A 7,187-nucleotide genomic window follows, 5' to 3' on the forward strand; every position below is an offset into this window, starting at 1 on the left:
GCCGCGGTGGCTCTCCCGCAAAGCCCGGCGTGGCGCGAGCCCCCTCCCTCCCAACGGCTGCTTAACGGTCGTCCGCGCGCGCGAGGGAAACTGAGGCAGAAGCTGTGGGGCGGTGCGTGGGGGTGCAGCTCTGCTCCCCCTCCCCCCACACGCTAACACAAACACGCACTCGGCTTGTAATGCTCGTTTTGCCGAGAGGCAGGGCAGGGCCCAGGGGTCGGGCTGTTTGGAGCCGTGTTGAGGGACTTCCGAAAGCCGTGAGGGGCTGTGTGAAGCGGCGTCTCTTTGGGATTGCCCGCCGTGAGTTACCTATTTGTAGAGGGGTTTGTGTGTAAAAATACAAGCGCTAACATCTTAAGAGTTTCCTCTTAAATAAAATTTAAAATTACCAAACTTCTCTTTTTTTTGTTTTGTTTTTGTTTTGTTTTTAGAAGCTAATCTGGCCCATTATCTCTTCATTAAAGACAGCTCAGTTTCTTGAGATTAACATCTAATCCACACGCTGGTTGCTTTTAAATGTGCCGCACAAATACTCTGAAGTAGCTACTAGAATCTCTAATTCGTTTAGTGCTTGCATTGAAACTTGTTTTGTTTCCCCCAAGGATTCAACACAAATGAGCTAAACCCTATGGGAGAAAACCCCATTATGAAAAATGTCAGTGTACCTCAACAGTTCCAGCCTAACACTTCCCTTTCCAGACACAATTTTTGCCACTGCGAGCTCTTTTTGGTGGTGGTGCAAACTTCTTAAGCTGCCTGTAAAAGGAGGATTGTGGGAATCAAATGTTATTTCTGCATTAGAATTGGATAATATATTTTTTTATTTCATGATCTCCGCTGTCATAGTTCTTTTTGGGAGTCTTTCTGCTTAACTTGGGGAAGATCTCTGATAGTTTACGTCACTTATGCTCTAGATGACCCTTCCCAGGAATGCATGCTCTGTATATAGGTGTATTTAGGTGTATATATGTATATTTTGTCATACACACTGCAAGAATATCCTGCACGAGATCAAACCAGAGAACAAGTCATGGCATGACCGAGGAAGCGCCTGAAGAGACATCAGAAGGCCTGGCATCATCCCCGTCCCCGTCCCTGTCCCCCTGTCCCCGTCCCCGGTGCTCCTTGTTTAACGAAGACTTGGAAGCAAATCGCCATATCAATACGACAAGAAGAGCACAGAGACATCTTGGAAACAACACGATGGCGACTGACTGACACCAGATAACAAACAAATTAACAAGTAAATAACAAATGTAAATCCTCTGATAAGATTGTGAACCTGGAGTACCCAGCCAGTGGGGAAACAGGGGAGAAGGGGGAGGCAAGGGGGAGAAAACAGGGTATAAAGACTGTCATGTTGTGTCCATAGGTGCGCTCCTGTTTGTGGGACGCCCGCCATTGCAATCGCGAATAAAATCTGCTTTTATCAGATACCGTCCTGACAAAATTACTTGGATATTTCCAACAGGATGCACTGACTGCCAGCGAAGTTCTTGTGAAACCAACCTGAGCTCATCCATCCAGGAAGGCCCTGCTAATGCTTTTCAGATGTCTGCAGTTATTTCTCCTCCAAGCAGAAACAAACCAGCTTTGCGTAATTATTTTCTCATCTGCTGCTCTCCAGAAGAGCTTGTGTTGCAGATGGAGAACATCCACTCCACGTTTACCCTGCTGAAGAACTGCATGCTTCAGGGTCTGCGAGACATGCACACCTGTGTAAATATGTTTTAATATGGAGTTGTTATCAGTGCTTTTTATTTGCTGATATCTAGTGAAAGTGTAATTATTAAAATAGAGCCTGCTGGTATAATACTGGTACCAGAGAGCAGCTAGTTTCTATAGTCCTTAAGTAGATATATTCTTGGAATTAGCTAATCGTTAAGGTCCCTTCCAACCTGAGCCATTCTGTGACTTCGTGATTTTGAGAAAATTTTGAAGATGGTTCTTAAGGGTTTTGTGGTTTCAAGGGACATAAGACTCAATTGAACTGTACTTCATAGAATCATAGAATCTTGGAATCATTAAGGTTGGAAAAGACCTCTAAGATCACCTAGTCCAACCATCACTCCACTACTACTGTGCCCACTTACCATGTCCCTCAGTGCCACATCTCTACTGCTCTTGAACACCTCCGGGGAGTGCCTCACCACTTTTCCTGCGAAGAAATTGTTCCTAAAATCCATGTTTGAGTCTCATTGACTTAACATCATTAACAGTGTTTGATGACTTAATTCCCTGTAAACCAGAATTTTCTTGATTTTAATTAAATGTAGACAAGGAATTAGTGAGTTAGAGTTAGGTGAGGTTTAAGTTGTAGGTTAATTTTTTCAAATGTATTTGTTCACAGTTGTTTGAACACTTTCTCATTCTTTATGAATAGTGTGGTTATAAACTTATGATTTCAAACAGTTCTAATTATAAGTGCTTTGATGAAACACTTTGATATATTTTTCATCTACGTATGTGTGGTTGCAGCTGTTATTACCAGATGCATGTTTATTGAATATGAGATTTGCTTTCCATTCAGGATATCCAGTAGCTGCTCAGATTAAGTTCTGTTGACTCTTGCCAGCAAATTCAATCACTGGAATTTTGTTCAGAACTCCTGCAAAACTCAAGCAGAAAGCAAACTATATGAAAAATATGGATGATTATACATGGACTTTGTATGAGAAAAGTATGTTTGAAAACTAAAACACTTGGCATTGATTGTATGTGTGTGTACAGGAAGTTACCCTTCTCGGATGCAAATGCTGTACTCTAGGGCCAAATTGCGTGCACTGTACAGTTTTTTTATGTTGACATTTATTTCATTTTCAACATAAAAGTATTTGGAATAAGGTCATATCCTAGAACTAGGCTGTATTTTTCTAGATCTATAGTTTCAAAATTATTTTTGATCTACAGACCCCTAAAATTTTTTAAGTGAAGGTTTGATTCTTGTGTCATTAATTTAAAACTAATGGCATCAGGTTATTTTATTTTACAGAGCTAAAGATGAATCTCAGATACCCATAAGCACCAATATACCAGCAGCTGAGAACACCTGGTTTTGGAGGAGAAAGGATAAATAACAGACATCAGAAGGAATGATACAGCAGTGCTTCATTTTGGTGGGGGAGCTTTGGCTATGTAGAGCAGCAGATTGTTTTCCACCTTGGTAGATTCTTGAGTATTATGGCCAGTCTGTACTCCAAGGGCCTTTTTATACTCTGTGTATGTATGCCACATATAATCAGGATACACTGCTGCTACATCTCCTTCTTGCAGGTAGTGTGGCTTCTCAAACATTACCATTCTCATGTAGCTGCTGTAATAGCAGAAATACAATACTGCAAGGGCCAGAGTGTGATGTCTTTGTCGTTTCCAAGAAACAATGTGGAATTATTGCAAGGAGAAGTATTAGAAAGGGAGTTAATTTGTTTCTAAAAAAGTGCCAGCTCTCTCAGCTGGCACCCAAACAGCTTGCTGGTGCTGTAGAGTATGCTGACTGCTCCACACTCCCTCTGGAGCCTCCTGAATCACAGAAAACAGCCACGTGAATCACTTCCTCTGTGCCACACTGGTATGCTGCAAATGTTCCTGGAAATACTAGAAGTCTACCTTAATTGATTCCAAATATTCTGCCAAAACAAAGGTAACTTACATCTTGCCATACACACATAATTTTCCACCTCATTGCATTGTTTCTCATTGCTGACAGCTGTCCATGAAAAAGAACAAGTTTTATTTCTGATTGTTACTATGGTCATATAAAACTTGCCAGAATGACTGTAAATAGGTAGAAAGAGATGTTATTCTTGCTAGCGAGAACCTGTCACCTCTTGTCACAGAAATGCTGATGCTATCACTAGTCAGAGAATGGGAACAGACTGACAAGTAGATAGAAAGATGTGTAACGACCATAGTACAAAAATCACAGTGTTTCCTGTGTTAAGCTTGGTGTGCAGATGAAACTCTTTCTGGAGATTTAAATTTATAACAGGAAAATAACTATAATAAAATCTAATGTAAAACTCGGGTCTTCACCCGTGGTATTGCAATTTCTGAGTGCCAATTTTCAAGCTATTTTAGCTGTCCCTCTCATTCTTCTGCAGATAGCAGAATCTAGTTAATATTTTCCACTCAGAATCCACGCGCCCAGCAGCTCGGGCAGTTTCAGATAAAAGCTGCCAGATAATGACAAGCTAGATAATGTTACCATAGAAAACTGCTCAATAGGAAGAGGTACATACCTATTTAAAAAGGAGATAGATAGTTCCATGGGTCAAACAATGATAAGAGTAAGCTTCAAAATATTAAGGCATTCATTCTCTAAGCAGGTAGATGGTCACAGCACTGAAGTAGTTGTTTAAAAGAATTTGTATCTTTATTTCAGACTAGTAAGCCTTTCGTGGATTCTTTTAAAAGTATGCTGACTGAAAACCATGGGAACAACTGAAATACACAATTTGTTGTGTGCAACAGATAGGGAGTGATTTTGTGTTATCAGTTTTCACAGCTCCGGTTAACTTCAGCTGGAGTTTGGTTTCTCAGGTCTTCTAAAAATAAAATGCAGAGTATTCTGATTACAGTAGACGTGTGTGAGACAGGTTTATAAAGTAGCTTGGATTTCCCAGTTACACATGTGTATGTCCTGGCTCTTTATTTTAAGCCAACCGTATGTATAGAAGCTCGTGAAAGAGCCAGTGGAAAGACAGATGATTTGGCAAGTGTGTTCCATAATTCTATCCATATGCTGATGCCAAATGAAGAAAAGCAAAGCAAAATGAAGTGTCTTGTGCTTGTTACTTACAAAAAAAAAAAAAAAGGAAGACACGTGTTTTGCAAAGTTTATTTCTAGGAAAAAATAAATGGATATAAATGGATTTATAGGGGCAAGTGTGTATTAGCACGTTAGTTATATTTATTGACCAATTTTCCTGTAAACATGGCTTTAGGGACCAAGTTTTTTGGCGGGGAGCGTTGTGACTATCGTCTCATTTCTCTGGAAGATGTATAAGTGAATCAGAGAGCACCAAAGAGTTGTTACTGCTGTAGAATATTTTAAAAGTGAGCTTGATGCTCTAATTCCTCATTAGCAATCAGACAGTTTGGCCTCAAACAACAATCTTCTGAGGGTAAGAGATTGCACAGAGATGGATAGCAGTTTTCAGAGCTGCAGCAAATGCATTTGTGTTTGTGCATTGATAAGATTCCCAAAAAAATTAGAGTATGATGAACACATTATTTTTCATTTGAGTAGGCTTTATCTGAATGCTAGAAAAGAGTTGTGGTAATTTCCAATTAAATAAAAATGCAGAAGTCAGGAAGCAAAACTATTGGCTTGCAGAGAAGTTGTCTGCATTTGATTGCTTCATCAAATAATGTCTGAAATGTTGAGATGTTGCTATATGGCATTTTTTAATATTATTTTATGCAACTTAAATCTGTCTCATGCACTATACCTGAGGGTGTAAACATGCTGCTCCTAAGACTACAAAATACACATATCAAGGAGAGTTTGCAATCTATATCAACTTTAAACTGGACATAGTGCCTTTTTGTTCAATATAAAGCTATGCCCATAATCTGAGATCAGGAACTGAAACTTGCTTTTGGGCTGTGAATACAAAATACTGCCCTATAACAATTAAGGGTCAGCTTTTGCAGTTTTATGGCCCATGCAATCTTACTGATGCCATCTCAATACTGATTTATTCATTTCTGAGTAGGAAGGTCAAGTGGCATAGCAAAAATAAACAGACATCAAATTATTGATGTCTCTATGTTTATGCTACTGGCTGAAATTCTTATTGTCAGTTCTATACCACCAATTTACATTCCGTGTGTGATGAAACCAGAAAGAGGATTTATTTTGAAATGCTTTTCAGTTCTGACTGCCTGAAATCTGTGGGAGGGCCGGGGAGTACAAAACCAGTGCTCTGGAAGAGGTCTTTTCACATGACCTGCCTTTCTGCAGATGCGATGCTCTTCCCCCAACTTCCCTGTGGCAGTTCATTGTATATGAGTCAATTATATATGGACAAGAGAGGCTGATTGCCTCTCTAGCAGAAGTATCTTGCTTAAGGCTCAACTGTCTGGGATGTGTTACTTTCTATCTGAGAGGTACTTGTGTACGTGTTTACAGACTATTATGTTTACAAGGCATTTTGAATGCTGAATATAAAGAGGCAAAACTAGGCTGTGCCATCACCCAGTTGTCTTCCCCTCCCTCAGTTGCGCAAATGTTATCGCTTCCAATGTTATTCTCTTGGTTATTGTAGCAGAAATGCTAGGTTACAGCCAGAACCAGTGATTGAGTGCCTGGTGGGAAGGCAGGGACAAACCAGAGAGCTCAGGTGCGTGCGATGAACCGGAGTGACCAGAAGGGATGGAGCCAGGATCCATCCCTTCCCAGACCTCATTGTAGGGTTGGTAGTGGAGATAAGGGGATCTTGCTGAGATCCCTGCATACCTGTGGCCTTCTAAGGGTAAGCAGCTTTTTCTTTTTTTCTGTGTCTACGGCTGTTGCATTTGGACTTATCCTCACTTGCTGCAGCCTAGGACTTCACCACTCTGCTATTATTGCTGTGCTTTCCATCAAGTTATAGTTTTACAGTTATGTTGACAGGAATCATCACCGTAGACCACGCATCACCAGTACAACTGGAATGCTTGCTGGAGATCTACAGGACAAATGTTTCTGATTGGAAACAACTCACTTGGTAAAATCCCCCGCACTGTTTTTGTTGCAAGGCTCTTCACAATCTAGTGACTTCTTACTACATCTTTGTGCTGTCATGGAAAATCCCCAAACTCTTACACTCGTGCATTAGCCCAACTTCCCAAAGTTTTAATTAAGGTTTGAAGATCTAACGGAGCTCTCTACAGGGCTAACCAGGTAGCACATCTCCCACCATGAATCCTCACTTCTTGTCAGAGTCGGAAAGTCAGTGAGCTGGAGTCAGTGAAATGGAAATGTGGAATGGAAGACCTCAGTACTTGAGCCTGTAGAAGGATTATAATGTGCAAATGCATGGGTACTGCATGTGTCTCGGTGCACAGTGTGTAAGTGCTGATTCTGCTGAAACTGTGGACTTCCACCTCGTAGGTGGTGTGCTTTTGGGCTGATTGCAGTGAAGCCTTAGCACTGGAGTGCACGTGATGTGCACTGCCACAAGTTACTGAGTAACTAACTGTCT

General features: G+C 40.8%; 1 long non-coding RNA gene across 1 annotated transcript; it reads left to right on the forward strand.

Annotated features, from left to right (window-relative positions):
* Positions 1 to 6: 6 nt before the first annotated feature.
* Positions 7 to 2,411, forward strand: LOC109370337. The gene is made up of 2 exons (XR_002120387.1): positions 7 to 300; positions 1,472 to 2,411. It is a non-coding gene; the product is annotated as an uncharacterized LOC109370337 (long non-coding RNA).
* Positions 2,412 to 7,187: the final 4,776 nt, after the last annotated feature.

This window comes from Meleagris gallopavo, chromosome 1, assembly GCF_000146605.3.
Source record: "Meleagris gallopavo isolate NT-WF06-2002-E0010 breed Aviagen turkey brand Nicholas breeding stock chromosome 1, Turkey_5.1, whole genome shotgun sequence".
NCBI lineage: Eukaryota > Metazoa > Chordata > Aves > Galliformes > Phasianidae > Meleagris > Meleagris gallopavo.